Below are 15734 nucleotides of genomic sequence, written 5' to 3' on the forward strand. Positions count from 1 at the left end.
AAGTTGAGCAGATCCTGCCATCTGTCCGTGTTGAAATCACAGTGGAGTTTTACGAGCCTTCTTCCTCTTGTTAGGCCTCGAAAGACAGCATTCATAATACAACGTTTCTTTTGTGATAACATACAAACAATTATTCCAACATTATGTGACATTCATCCTCCGCTGTTGCCATTTCTAATATAAAGTAGTGTAAAGTTCTTACTTATATCTGTCAGTAAACTTGCTATCAAAGCGCTAAAACATACCGGTGTAGTGAGTTTACATTATTCACCCAAGGAGCTTTAGTTATTAGAGAGTTCCGGTCGGACGCTTTTGCACGGGATACATTTCCGGCGGACGAGAAGATGCCGCTCCGTTATTGATTGAAGTAAAGTCTGAATGTCATTAAAACAGTTAGTTCCATCTTTTGACACTTCTTCCACTCCCGTCCTTGCACGCTACACCGCTACAACAAAGATGATGGGGAGAAGACGCTGCCGAAGATGAGTCACGTAAATAAGACGGCGCATCCGGAAGCGACTGTCAGAAAGCGGCTTGAAGATGATCTGTAAAACATCATCTATGCAACATTTTGACCGAAGACTGTACGTGAGTGCAGACCACAGACGGGGAAAGGTTCTCCTCTTGCATGCAGAAGTGAAGTCCCCCGACTACTGGAACATGCTGGAAGATTAATAAATTTCCCTAATTAAAGACAACCGCGGCTTACTAGAATCCCCACTTCCATTCACACACCCCATGTGGTAATCACATGTGGCAACCGTGGCAAAGAAATAGCAGCCACCTTTCTTCGGCCAGGTTGGGGAGTCATTAAGAACAAGTATTAAAACGCTTGAGGGTGTATAACAAGTACACCAAGGTGATTAGACGTACTCTCCCATGCTTTGATTGGCTTCAAATGTGAGGAAAAAGGAAGGACTAATGAGTAAGCGGAGCGAGCCTCGTAAGACGACGCGCTCTCGGGTGTTGTTGCTGGTGTTCGTTAACAACATTCTAGGCATTTGCACACATGAAAAGATCTCAAATGAACTATTTCCTTGTTGTTTCCAGCACATCTATGCACACTGACCTCACAGCGCAGCCTTCACCGATAGTTTCCCTTAACTGTGTTGAGTAACAAGATTGGAGCGGATAGAAACGTTTCGGCAACTACGCTTCGTATTGATCTGAGCAACAATGGTGTGGAATGGTAATTTTTAGCGCCGTTAGACCTTTGCAGCTGCAGAACAAAGAAACGCTGGGCAAGTGTCAAATGGTCGAAGAGATTCAGTTCATTGGAATGAACCTAGCAGTAGAAATAAGTAATATGGGGGGAATAACATCAGTTGATGTATTATGACTAAATCACAATTAAATCACCATTTTTGGCAGGTTTGAATGTTAGATTGATAACCAGAAGAGGCAATTCCTGAAGGAACTGCGTGTGAATGCTCCAATGCTGAAGTTGAACGGAAATGTAGACAGAATGTAGTATGAATAGTTTGAATGGTGAAGAGCTGAGGCTGAACTGAAATGCTAATGGAACGTAGGATGAATGTAGAAATGGTTTCAATGTCGAAATTGTTTAAACGCTGAAATAGTTTAAATGTTAAAGAGTTTGAATTTCCAGGGAAACCGGAATTTGGTTTGGAACTTGGGAACGTGTTAGTTTGAATGTCCAGGATGAGTGGAATGTGTTGATGTTAGAATGGTTTAAATAGGTTGAAAAATCAGAATCAGAATCAGAATAGTTTTATTGCCATTGTTTGAGAACGGGTTCACAAACTAGGAATTTTTCTTGGTGCAATCGTTCAATGGTTAAGACCGCTGCCTCTCACGCAGTACTACCATTCATTTCAATGGGAACTTCCTGGAAATTTGGGAATTTAGGGAAAGTGGGATTTTTTTAGAAAATGATTAGGAGTATGAATGTCTTGAATGAGCTGAATTGGTTGGTGTTGGAATTGTTCAAATCGGTCAATAAATGTTGAATTAGTAACAGTTTTTAATTGAGAAATTCCTGGAATTTTGGGAAAACCGGGAATGTTTCTAGTTCCTTACCCAACTTGTTTTTGTCCTGAATATATATATGTTTTGATGGTGGAACGGTTGAAAAATGTGAAAGGAGGAGTCGGACTTAAGGGTGGAAAAAGGCTACCAAAAAATAGGAATTCCTGGAAATGTGTTGAATGTGGAAACATTGTAATTTGAATGTCCAGGATAAGTTGAATGTGTTGAAGGGGGAATGGTTTGAATGGGTTAAAGAATGTGGAGATTGTGGAAGTTTGAAATATGGCCAATTCATTTTGAATAGGAAAATGGGGGGGGGGGGGGGGTGGATTCTGGGAAATCCAGGATTTTTTGTAGTTCCTTAACCAACTTGTTTTTTGTCCTGAATACAAGGAGTGTTTTGACGGTGGAACAGTTGTAATGGGTTGAAAAATGTGGAAAGGAGTAGTCGAACTTAAGGGTGGAAATAGGTTACCAAAAAACGGAATTCATGTGGAATTTTGCAACTTGGAAAAATATCCCATTCATTTCAATGGGAACTTCCTAGAAATTAAGAAAATTGTGAAAAGCAGGATTTTTTTGAAAATGATTAAGAGCATGAATGTCCTGAATGAGCTGAATTGGTTGGTGTTGGAATTGTTTAAATCGGTCAAGAAATTTTGAATTAGTCACAGTTTTTAATTGACAAATTCTTGGAATTTTGGAAAAAAATTTGAATTGTTCTAGTTCCTTAAACTGACTTGATTTTTTTCCCTGACTATGAGGAGTGTTTTGATGGTGGAACAGTTGAAATGGTTTGAAAAATGTGAAAAGGAGGAGTCGAACTTAAGGGTGGAAATAGGTTACCAAAACACGGAAATCCCTGGAAATGTGTTGAATGTGGAAAAATGGTAGTTTGAATGTCCAGGATGAGTGGAATGTGTTAATGTTAGAATGGTTTAAATAGGTTGAAAAATGTGGGAATTGTGCAACTTTGAAAAAAGTCCCGTTCATTTTGATGGGAATTTTCTGGAAATTTGGGAATTTTGGGAAAAGCGGGATTTTAAAAAAAAATGATTAGGAGCATGAATGTCCTGAATGAGCTGAATTGGTTGGTGTTGGAATTGTTTAAATCGGTCAAGAAATGTTAAAGTATTAGGGGAATTTCGGGAAAATCCGGAATTTTTTTTAACTTGGAAAAAGGGTAGTTTAAATTTTCAAAATGGTGGAATGTGTTGAAGGTGGAATGGTTTCAATAGGTTGAAAACTGTGGGAATTGTGCAACTTGGGAAAAAATGTCCCATTCATTTCAATGGGACCTTCCTGGAAATTTGGGAATTTTGGGAAAAGTGGGATTTTTTTTTAGAAAATGATTAGGAGTATGAATGTCCTGAATGCGCTGAATTGGTTGGTGTTGGAATTGTTTAAATCGGTCAAGAAATGTTAAAGTATTAGGGGAATTTCGGGAAAATCGGGAATTTTTTTTAACTTGGAAAAAGGGTAGTTTGAATTTCCAGAATGGTGGTATGTGTTGAAGGTGGAATGGTTTCAATAGGTTGAAAACTGTGGGAATTGTGCAACTTGGGAAAAAATGTCCCATTCATTTCAATGGGAACTTCCTGGAAATTTGGGAATTTTGGGAAAAGTGGGATTTTTTTGAAAATGATTAAGAGCATGAATGTCCTGAATGAGCTGAATTGGTTGGTTTTGGAATTGTTTAAATCGGTCAAGAAATGTTGAATTAGTCACAGTTGACAAATTCTTGGAATTTTGGAAAAAAATTTGAATTGTTCTAGTTCCTTAAACCGACTTGATTTTTTTCCCTGACTATAAGGAGTGTTTTGATGGTGGAACAGTTGAAATGGGTTGAAAAATGTGAAGGGAGGAGTCGAACTTAAGGGTGGAAATAGGTTACCAAAAAACGGAAATCCCTGGAAATTTGTTGAATCTGGAAAAATGGTAGTTTGAATGTCCAGGATGAGTGGAATGTGTTGATGTTAGAATGGTTTAAATAGGTTGAAAAATGTGGGAATTGTGCAACTTGGAAAAAAGTCCCGTTCATTTTGATGGGAACTTTCTGGAAATTTGGGAATTTTGGGAAAAGCGGGATTTTTTTAGAAAATGATTAGGAGCATGAATGTCCTTAATGCGCTGAATTGGTTGGTGTTGGAATTGTTTAAATCGGTCAAGAAATGTTAAAGTATTAGGGGAATTTCGGGAAAATCTGGATTTTTTTTTTAACTTGGAAAAAGGGTAGTTTAATTTCCAGAATGGTGGTATGTGTTGAAGGTGGAATGGTTTCAATAGGTTGAAAACTGTGGGAATTGTGCAACTTGGGAAAAAATGTCCCATCATTTCAATGGGAACTTCCTGGAAATTTGGGAATTTTGGGAAAAGTGGGATTTTCTTAGAAAATGATTAGGAGTATGAATGTCTTGAATGAGCTGAATTGGTTGGTGTTGGAATTGTTTAAATCGGTCAATAAATGTTGAATTAGTAACAGTTTTTAATTGAGAAATTCCTTGAATTTCGGGAAAACCGGAATATGTTTCTAGTTCCTTACCCAACTTGTTTTTGTCCTGAATATATATGTTTTGACGGTGGAACGGTTGAAAAATGTGAAAGGAGTAGTCCAACTTTAGGGTGGAAATAGGCTACCAAAAATAGGAATTCCTGGAAATGTGTTGAATGTGGAAAAAATTGTAGTTTTAATGTCCAGGATGAGTTGAATGTGTTGAAGGTGGAATGGTTTGAATGGGTTAAAGAATGTGGAGATTGTGGAAGTTTGAAAAATGGCCAATTCATTTTGAATGGGGAAAATGGGGGGGGGGGGGGGGGGGGTTATGGGAAATCCGGGATTTTTTGTAGTTGCTTAACCAACTTGTTTTTTGTCCTGAATACAAGGAGTGTTTTGACGGTGGAACAGTTGAAATGGGTTGAAAAATGTGGAAAGGAGTAGTCGAACTTAAGGGTGGAAATAGGTTACCAAAAAATGGAATTCATGTGGAATTGTGCAACTTGGAAAAATATCCCATTCATTTCAATGGTAACTTCCTAAAAATTAAGAAAATTTTGGAAAAAATGTTGAATTGTTCTAGTTCCTTAACCGACTTGATTTTTTTCCTGATTATGAGGAGTGTTTTGATGGTGGAACAGTTGAAATGGGTTGAAAAATGTGAAAGGAGGAGTCGAACTTAAGGGTGGAAATAGGTTACCAAAAAACGGAAATCCCTGAAAATGTGTTGAATGTGGAAAAATGGTAGTTTGAATGTCCAGGATGAGTGGAATGTGTAGATGTTAGAATGGTTTAAATAGGTTGAAAAATGTGGGAATTGTGCAACTTGGAAAAAAGTCCCGTTCATTTTGATGGGAACTTTCTGGAAATTTGGGAATTTTGGGAAAAGCGGAATTAAAAAAAAAAAAATGGAGCATGAAAGTCCTGAATGAGCTGAATTGGTTGGTGTTGGAATTGTTTAAATCGGTCAAGAAATGTTAAAGTATTAGGGGAATTTCAGGAAAATCTGGATTTTTTTTTTAACTTGGAAAAAGGGTAGTTTGAATTTCCAGAATGGTGGTATGTGTTGAAGGTGGAATGGTTTCAATAGGTTGAAAACTGTGGGAATTGTGCAACTTGGGAAAAAATGTTCCATTCATTTCAATGGGAACTTCCTGGAAATTTGGGAATTTTGGGAAAAGTGGGATTTTTTTAGAAAATTATTAGGAGTATGAATGTCTTGAATGAGCTGAATTGGTTGGTGTTGGAATTGTTCAAATCTGTCAATAAATGTTGAATTAGTAACAGCTTTTAATTGAGAAATTCCTGGAATTTCGGAAAAACCGTGAATTTTTCTAGTTCCTTACCCAACTTGGTTTTTGTCCTGAATATATATGTTTTGACGGTGGAACGGTTGAAAAATGTGAAAGGAGTAGTCGAACTTAAGGGTGGAAATAGGCTACCAAAAAATAGGAATTCCTGGAAATGTGTTGAATGTGGAAACATTGTAGTTTGAATGTCCAGGATGAGTTGAATGTGTTGAAGGGGGAATGGTTTGAATGGGTTAAAGAGATTGTGGAAGTTTGAAAAATGGCCAATTCATTTTGAATGGGGAAAATGGGGGGGCGGGGGAGGGGGGGGATTATGGGAAATCCAAGATTTTTTGTAGTTCCTTAACCAACTTGTTTTTTGTCCTGAATACAAGGAGTGTTTTGACGGTGGAACAGTTGAAATGGGTTGAAAAATGTGGAAAGGAGTAGTCGAACTTAAGGGTGGAAATAGGTTACCAAAAAATGGAATTCATGTGGAATTGTGCAACTTGGAAAAATATCCCATTCATTTCAATGGGAACTTCCTAAAAATTAAGAAAATTTAGGAAAATGTTTTTAAATTGTTCGAGTTCCTTAACCGACTTGATTTTTTTCCTGACTATGAGGAATGTTTTGATGGTGGAACAGTTGAAATGGGTTGAAAAATGTGAAAGGAGGAGTCGAACTTAAGGGTGGAAATAGGTTACCAAAAAATGGAATTCATGTGGAATTGTGCAACTTGGAAAAATATCCCATTCATTTCAGTGGGAACTTCCTAAAAATTAAGAAAATTTAGGAAAATATTTTTAAATTGTTCGAGTTCCTTAACCGACTTGATTTTTTTCCTGACTATGAGGAATGTTTTGATGGTGGAACAGTTGAAATGGGTTGAAAAATGTGAAAGGAGGAGTCGAACTTAAGGGTGGAAATAGATTACCAAAAACTGGAAATCCCTAGAAATTTGTTGAATGTGGAAAAATGGTAGTTTGAATGTCCAGGAGGAGTGGAATGTGTTAATGTTAGAATGGTTTAAATAGGTTGAAAATTATGGGAATTGTGTAACTTGGAAAAAAGTCTTGTTCATTTTGATGGGAACTTTCTGGAAATTTGGGAATTTTGGGAAAAGCGGGATTTAAAAAAAAAAAATGATTAGGAGCATGAATGTCCTGAATGCGCTGAATTGGTTGGTGTTGGAATTGTTTTAAATCGGTCAAGAAATGTTAAAGTATTAGGGGAATTTCGGGAAAATCCGGATTTTTTTTAACTTGGAAAAAGGGTAGTTTGAATTTCCAGAATGGTGGTATGTGTTGAAGGTGGAATGCTTTCAATAGGTTGAAAACTGTGGGAATTGTGCAACTTGGGAAAAAATGTCCCATTCATTTCAATGGGAACGTCCTGGAAATTTGGGAATTTTGGGAAAAGTGGGATTTTTTTAGAAAATGATTAGGAGTATGAATGTCCTGAATGCGCTGAATTGGTTGGTGTTGGAATTGTTTAAATCGGTCAATAAATGTTGAATTAGTAACAGTTTATAATTGAGAAATTCCTAGAATTTCGGGAAAACCGGGAATGTTTCTAGTTCCTTACCCAACTTGTTTTTGTCCTGAATATATATGTTTTGACGGTGGAACGGTTGAAAAATGTGAAAGGAGTAGTCGAACTTAAGGGTGGAAATAGGCTACCAAAAAATAGGAATTCCTGGAAATGTGTTGAATGTGGAAACATTGTAGTTTGAATGTCCAGGATGAGTTGAATGTGTTGAAGGTGGAATGGTTTAAATGGGTTAAAGAATGTGGAGATTGTGGAAGTTTGAAAAATGGCCAATTCATTTTGAATGGGGAAAATGGGGAGGAGGGGATTATGGGAAATCCGGGATTTTTTGTAGTTCCTTAACCAACTTGTTTTTTGTCCTGAATACAAGGAGTGTTTTGACGGTGGAACAGTTGAAAAGGGTTGAAAAATGTGGAAAGGAGTAGTCGAACTTAAGGGTGGAAACAGGTTACCAAAAAAACGGAATTCATGTGGAATTGTGCAACTTGGAAAAATATCCCATTCATTTCAATGGGAACTTCCTAAAAATTAAGAAAATTTTGGAAAATGTTTTGAATTGTTCTAGTTCCTTAACCGACTTGATTTTTTTCCTGACTATGAGGAGTGTTTTGATGGTGGAACAGTTGAAATGGGTTGAAAACTGTGAAAGGAGGAGTCGAACTTAAGGGTGGAAATAGGTTACCAAAAAACAGAAATCCCTGGAAATTTGTTGAATGTGGAAAAATGGTAGTTTGAATGTCCAGGATGAGTGGAATGTGTAGATGTTAGAATGGTTTAAATAGGTTGAAAAATGTGGGAATTGTGCAACTTGGAAAAAAGTCCCGTTCATTTTGATGGGAACTTTCTGGAAATTTGGGAATTTTGGGAAAAGCGGGATTAAAAAAAAAATGATTAGGAGCATGAATGTCCTGAAAGAGCTGAATTGGTTGGTGTTGGAATTGTTTTAAATCGGTCAAGAAATGTTAAAATATTAGGGGAATTTCGGGAAAATCTGGATTTTTTTTTTAACTTGGAAAAATGGTAGTTTGAATTTCCAGAATGGTGGAATGTGTTGAAGGTGGAATGGTTTCAATAGGTTGAAAACTGTGGGAATTGTGCAACTTGGGAAAAAATGTCCCATTCATTTCAATGGGAACTTCCTTGAAATTTGGGAATTTTGGGAAAAGTGGGATTTTTTAGAAAATGATTAGGAGTATGAATGTCCTGAATGAGCTGAATTGGTTGGTGTTGGAATTGTTTAAATCGGTCAAGAAATGTTGAATTAGTAACAGTTTATAATTGAGAAATTCCTAGAATTTCGGGAAAACCGGGAATGTTTCTAGTTCCTTACCCAACTTGTTTTTGTCCTGAATATATATGTTTTGACGGTGGAACGGTTGAAAAATGTGAAAGGAGTAGTCGAACTTAAGGGTGGAAATAGGCTACCAAAAAATAGGAATTCCTGGAAATGTGTTGAATGTGGAAAAATTGTAGTTTGAATGTCCAGGATGAGTTGAATGTGTTGAAGGTGGAATGGTTTAAATGGGTTAAAGAATGTGGAGATTGTGGAAGTTTGAAAAATGGCCAATTCATTTTGAATGGGGAAAATGGGGAGGAGGGGATTATGGGAAATCCGGGATTTTTTGTAGTTCCTTAACCAACTTGTTTTTTGTCCTGAATACAAGGAGTGTTTTGACGGTGGAACAGTTGAAAAGGGTTGAAAAATGTGGAAAGGAGTAGTCGAACTTAAGGGTGGAAACAGGTTACCAAAAAAACGGAATTCATGTGGAATTGTGCAACTTGGAAAAATATCCCATTCATTTCAATGGGAACTTCCTAAAAATTAAGACAATTTTGGAAATAATTTTGAATTGTTCTAGTTACTTAACCGACTTGATTTTTTTCCTGACTATGAAGAGTGTTTTGATGGTGGAACAGTTGATTTGGGTTGAAAAATGTGAAAGGAGGAGTCAAACTTAAGGGTGGAAATAGGTTACCAAAACACGGAAATCCCTGGAAATGTGTTGAATGTGGAAAAATGGTAGTTTGAATGTCCAGAATGAGTGGAATGTGTTAATGTTAGAATGGTTTAAGTAGGTTGAAAAATGTGGGAATTGTGCAACTTTGAAAAAAGTCCCGTTCATTTTGATGGGAACTTTCTGGAAAATTGGGAATTTTGGGAAAAGCAGAATTAAAAAAAAAAAATGATTAGGAGCATGAATGTCCTGAATGAGCTGAATTGGTTGGTGTTGGAATTGTTTAAATCGGTCAAGAAATGTTAAAGTATTAGGGGAATTTCGGGAAAATCCGGAATTTTTTTTAACTTGGAAAAAGGGTAGTTTGAATTTTCAAAATGGTGGAATGTGTTGAAGGTGGAATGGTTTCAATAGGTTGAAAACTGTGGGAATTGTGCAACTTGGGAAAAAATGTCCCATTCATTTCAATGGGACCTTCCTGGAAATTTGGGAATTTTGGGAAAAGTGGGATTTTTTTTTAGAAAATGATTAGGAGTATGAATGTCCTGAATGCGCTGAATTGGTTGGTGTTGGAATTGTTTAAATCGGTCAAGAAATGTTAAAGTATTAGGGGAATTTCGGGAAAATCGGGAATTTTTTTTAACTTGGAAAAAGGGTAGTTTGAATTTCCAGAATGGTGGTATGTGTTGAAGGTGGAATGGTTTCAATAGGTTGAAAACTGTGGGAATTGTGCAACTTGGGAAAAAATGTCCCATTCATTTCAATGGGAACTTCCTGGAAATTTGGGAATTTTGGGAAAAGTGGGATTTTTTTAGAAAATGATTAGGAGTATGAATGTCCTGAATGCGCTGAATTGGTTGGTGTTGGAATTGTTTAAATCGGTCAAGATATGTTAAAGTATTAAGGGCATTTCGGGAAAATCCGGAAATTTTTTTTAACTTGGAAAAAGGGTAGTTTGAATTTCCAGAATGGTGGAATGTGTTGAAGGTGGAATGGCTTCAATAGTTTGAAAACTGTGGGAATTGTGCAACTTGGGAAAAAATGTCCCATTCATTTCAATGGGAACTTCCTGGAAATTTGGGAATTTTGGGAAAAGTGGGATTTTTTTAGAAAATGATTAGGAGTATGAATGTCTTGAATGAGCTGAATTGGTTGGTGTTGGAATTGTTTAAATCGGTCAATAAATGTTGAATTAGTAACAGTTTTTAATTGAGAAATTCCTGGAATTTTGGGAAAACCGGGATTTTTCTAGTTCCTTACCCACCTTGGTTTTTGTCCTGAATATATATGTTTTGACGGTGGAACGGTTGAAAAATGTGAAAGGAGTAGTCGAACTTAAGGGTGGAAATAGGCTACCAAAAAATAGGAATTCCTGGAAATGTGTTGAATGTGGAAAAATTGTAGTTTGAATGTCCAGGATGAGTTGAATGTGTTGAAGGTGGAATGGTTTGAATGGGTTAAAGAATGTGGAGATTGTGGAAGTTTGAAATATGGCCAATTCATTTTGAATAGGAAAATTTTTGTAGTTCCTTAACCAACTTGTTTTTTGTCCTGAATACAAGGAGTGTTTTGACAGTGGAACAGTTGTAATGGGTTGAAAAATGTGGAAAGGAGTAGTCGAACTTAAGGGTGGAAATAGGTTACCAAAAAACGGAATTCATGTGGAATTTTGCAACTTGGAAAAATATCCCATTCATTTCAATGGGAACTTCCTAGAAATTAAGAAAATTGTGAAAAGCAGGATTTTTTTGAAAATGATTAAGAGCATGAATGTCCTGAATGAGCTGAATTGGTTGGTGTTGGAATTGTTTAAATCGGTCAAGAAATGTTGAATTAGTCACAGTTTTTAATTGACAAATTCTTGGAATTTTGGAAAAAAATTTGAATTGTTCTAGTTCCTTAAACTGACTTGATTTTTTTCCCTGACTATGAGGAGTGTTTTGATGGTGGAACAGTTGAAATGGTTTGAAAAATGTGAAAAGGAGGAGTCGAACTTAAGGATGGAAATAAGTTACCAAAAAACGGAAATCCCTGAAAATTTGTTGAATGTGGAAAAATGGTAGTTTGAATGTCCAGGATGAGTGGAATGTGTTAATGTTAGAATGGTTTAAATAGGTTGACAAATGTGGGAATTGTGCAACTTTGAAAAAAGTCCCGTTCATTTTGATGGGAACTTTCTGGAAATTTAGGAATTTTGGGAAAAGCAGGATTTAAAAAAAAAATGATTAGGAGCATGAATGTCCTGAATGCGCTGAATTGGTTGGTGTTGGAATTGTTTAAATCGGTCAAGAAATGTTAAAGTATTAGGGGAAAATCGGGAATTTCTTTTAACTTGGAAAAAGGGTAGTTTGAATTTCCAGAATGGTGGTATGTGTTGAAGGTGGAATGGTTTCAATAGGTTGAAAACTGTGGGAATTGTGCAACTTGGGAAAAAATGTCCCATTCATTTCAATGGGAACTTCTTGGAAATTTGGGAATTTTTGGGAAAAGTGGGATTTTTTTAGAAAATGATTAGGAGTATGAATGTCTTGAATGAGCTGAATTGGTTGATGTTGGAATTGTTCAAATCGGTCAATATATGTTGAATTAGTAACAGTTTTTAATTGAGAAATTCCTGGAATTTCGGGAAAACCGGGAATTTTTCTAGTTCCTTACCCAACTTGGTTTTTGTCCTGAATATATATGTTTTGACGGTGGAACGGTTGAAAAATGTGAAAGGAGTAGTCGAACTTAAAGGTGGAAATAAGTTACCAAAAAACGGAATTCCTGGAAATTTGTTGAATGTGGAAAAATGTTATTTTGAATGTCCAAGATGAGTTGAATGTGTTGAAGGTGGAATGGTTTGAATCGGTTGAAGTATGTGAGAATTGTGGAAGTTTGAAAAATGGCCACTTCATTTTGAATGGGGAAATGGGGGGGGAAAGGAATTATGGGAAATCCTGGAATGTTTCTAGTTCCTTAATAAACTTGTTTTTTGTCCTCAATATGAGGAGTGTTTTGATGGTGGAACGGTTGAAATGGGTTGAAAAATGTGAAAGGAGTAGTCGAACTTAAGGGTGGAAATAGGTTACCAAACAACGGGAATTCCTGGAAATGTGTTGAACGTAGAAAAATGGTAGTTTGAATGTCCAGGATGAGTTGAATGTGTTGAATGTACAAAGGTTTGGATGGGTTGAAGAATGTGGGAATTGTGGAAGTTTGAAAAATGGGCAATTCATTTTGAATGGGGAAAATGCAAAAAAAAAAAAGGGAATTATGTGAAATCCGGGAATTTTTGTAGAACTGTTGAAGCAGAGCACACAATTCATGAACAGGCTGAATATTTTGAAGTTACAACAGTTTGAATCAGATGAAAAATTTAGGAATTTGGGATTTTTGAAGAATGTCCCATTGATTTCAATGGGAATTTCAGAAAAAAATTGGTAATTTCGGGAAAAGCAGGAAGCTTTTTGAAAATGGTAAAAAAAAACAAAAAAATACTTGAATGGTCTATATAATTTGAAATGGTTGGTGTTGAATTTTTTGAAATTGGTCGAGAAATGTTGACATAGTAACATGTTGAATTGAAAAATGGTATTTCGAAATTCCTGGAATTTTGTGAAAACCGGGAATTTTTCTAGTTCAAAAAACAAGCTTGTTTTTTGTCCTGATTAAGAGGATTGTTTTCACAGGAGAACAATTGAAATGTGTTGAAAAATGTGGAAGGTGTAGTCGCCAGAAAAAAAAGGGTGGAAATTCTGAAAAATCCTGGAATTTTTTTCAATTTGGAAAGATGATAGTTTGAATTTCCCGAATGGTGGAATGTGTTGAAGGTGGAATGGTTTGAAGAGGTTGAAACATTTGGAAATGGTGAAAGTTTGAAAAATGGCCAATTAATTTTGAATGTGGAAAATGCAACAAAAAAGGGAATTATCTGAAATCCGGTAATTTTTGTAGAATTGTTGAAGTAGAGCACACAATTCCTGAACAGGCTGAATATTTTGAAGTTACAACAGTTTGAATCAGATGAAAAATTTAGGAATTTTGGATTTTTGAAGAATGTCCCATTGATTTCAATGGGAATTTCAGAAAAAAATTGGCAATTTCGGGAAAAGCGGGAATCTTTTTGAAAATGGTAAAAAAAAACAAAAAAACTTGAATGGTCTATATAAGTTGAAATGGTTGGTGTTGAATTTTTCAAATTGGTCGAGAAATGTTGACATTTTAACATGTTGAATTGAGAAATGGTATTTAGAAATTCCTGGAATTTTGGGAAAACCAGGAATTTTTCTAGTTCAAAAAACAACCTCGTTTTTTGTCCTGATTAAGAGGAATGTTTTCACAGGAGAGCGATTGAAATGTGTTGAAAAATGTGGAAGGTGTAGTCGCCAGGAAAAAAAAGGGTGGAAATTCTGAAAAATCCTGGAATTTTTTTTGAATTTGGATAGATGATAGTTTGAATTTCCCGAATGGTGGAATGTGTTGAAGGTGGAATGGTTTGAATAGGTTGAAAAATTTGGAAATGGTGAAAGTTTGAAAAATGGCCAATTAATTTTGAGTGTGGAAAATGCAAAAAAAAAAGGAATTATGTGAAATCCGGGAATTTTTGTAGAACTGTTGGAGTAGAGCACACAATTCATGAACAGGCTGAATATTTTGAAGTTACAACAGTTTGAATCAGATGAAAAATTTAGGAATTTTGGATTTTTGAAGAATGTCCCATTGATTTCAATGGGAATTTCAGAAAAAAATTGGTAATTTCGAGAAAAGCGGGAATCTTTTTTTGAAAATGGTAAAAAAAAAACTAAAAAAAACTTGAATGGTCTATATGAGTTGAAATTGTTGGTGTTGAAATTTTTCAAATTGGTCGAGAAATGTTGAAGTAGTAACATGTTGAATTGAGAAATGGTATTTCGAAATTCCTGGAATTTTGTGAAAACCAGGAATTTTTCTAGCTCAAAAAAACAATCTCGTTTTTTGTCCTGATTAAGAGGAATGTTTTCACAGGAGAACGATTGAAATGTGTTGAAAAATGTGGACGGTGTAGTCGCCAGAAAAAAAAAGGTGGCAATTCTGAAAAATCCTGGAATTTTTTTGAATTTGGAAAGATGATAGTTTGAATTTCCCGAATGGTGGAATGTGTTGAAGGTGGAATGGTTTGAAAAGGTTGAACAATTTGGAAATGGTGAAAGTTTGAAAAATGGCCAATTAATTTTGAATGGGGAAAATGCAAAAAAAAAAAGGGAATTATTTGAAATCCGGGAATTTTTGTAGAATTGTTGAAGTAGAGCACACAATTCCTGAACAGGCTGAATATTTTGAAGTTACAACAGTTTGAATCAGATGAAAAATTTAGGAATTTGTGATTTTTGAAGAATGTCCCATTGATTTCAATGGGAATTTCAGAAAAAAATTGGTAATTTCGGGAAAAGTGGGAATCTTTTTTTGAAAATGGTAAAAAAAAACTTTAAAAAACTTGAATGGTCTATATGAGTTGAAATTGTTGGTGTTGAAATTTTTCAAATTGGTCGAGAAATGTTGAAGTAGTAACATGTTGAATTGAGAAATGGTATTTCGAAATTCCTGGAATTTTGGGAAAACCAGGAATGTTTCTAGTTCAAAAAACAACCTCGTTTTTTGTCCTGATTAAGAGGAATGTTTTCACAGGAGAACGATTGAAATGTGTTGAAAAATGTGGAAGGTGTAGTCGCCAGGAAAAAAAAGGGTGGAAATTCTGAAAAATCCTGGAATTTTTTTTGAATTTGGAAAGATGATAGTTTGAATTTCCCGAATGGTGGAATGTGTTGAAGGTGGAATGGTTTGAATAGGTTGAAAAATTTGGAAATGGTGAAAGTTTGAAAAATGGCCAATTAATTTTGAATGGGGAAAATGCAAAAAAAAAGGGAATTATCTGAAATCCGGGAATTTTTGTAGAATTGTTGAAGTAGAGCACACAATTCCTGAACAGGCTGAATATTTTGAAGTTACAACAGTTTGAGTCAGATGAAAAATTTAGGAATTTGGGATTTTTGAAGAATGTCCCATTGATTTCAACGGGAATTTCAGAAAAAATTGGTAATTTCGGGAAAAGCGGGAATCTTTTTGAAAATGGTAAAAAAAAACAAAAAAAAAAACTTGAATGGTCTATATGAGTTGAAATGGTTGGTGTTGAATTTTTTCAAATTGGTCGAGAAATGTTGACGTATTAACATGTTGAATTGAGAAATGGTATTTCGAAATTCCTGGAATTTTGGGAAAACCAGGAATTGTTCTAGTTCAAAAAACAACCTCGTTTTTTGTCCTGATTAAGAGGAATGTTTTCACAGGAGAACGATTGAAATGTGTTGAAAAATGTGGAAGGTGTAGTCGCCAGGAAAAAAAAGGGTGGAAATTCTGAAAAATCCTGGATTTTTTTTTGAATTTGGAAAGATGATAGTTTGAATTTCCCGAATGGTGGAATGTGTTGAAGGTGGAATG

Source organism: Nerophis lumbriciformis, linkage group LG22, assembly GCF_033978685.3.
Source record: "Nerophis lumbriciformis linkage group LG22, RoL_Nlum_v2.1, whole genome shotgun sequence".
NCBI classification, from domain to species: domain Eukaryota; kingdom Metazoa; phylum Chordata; class Actinopteri; order Syngnathiformes; family Syngnathidae; genus Nerophis; species Nerophis lumbriciformis.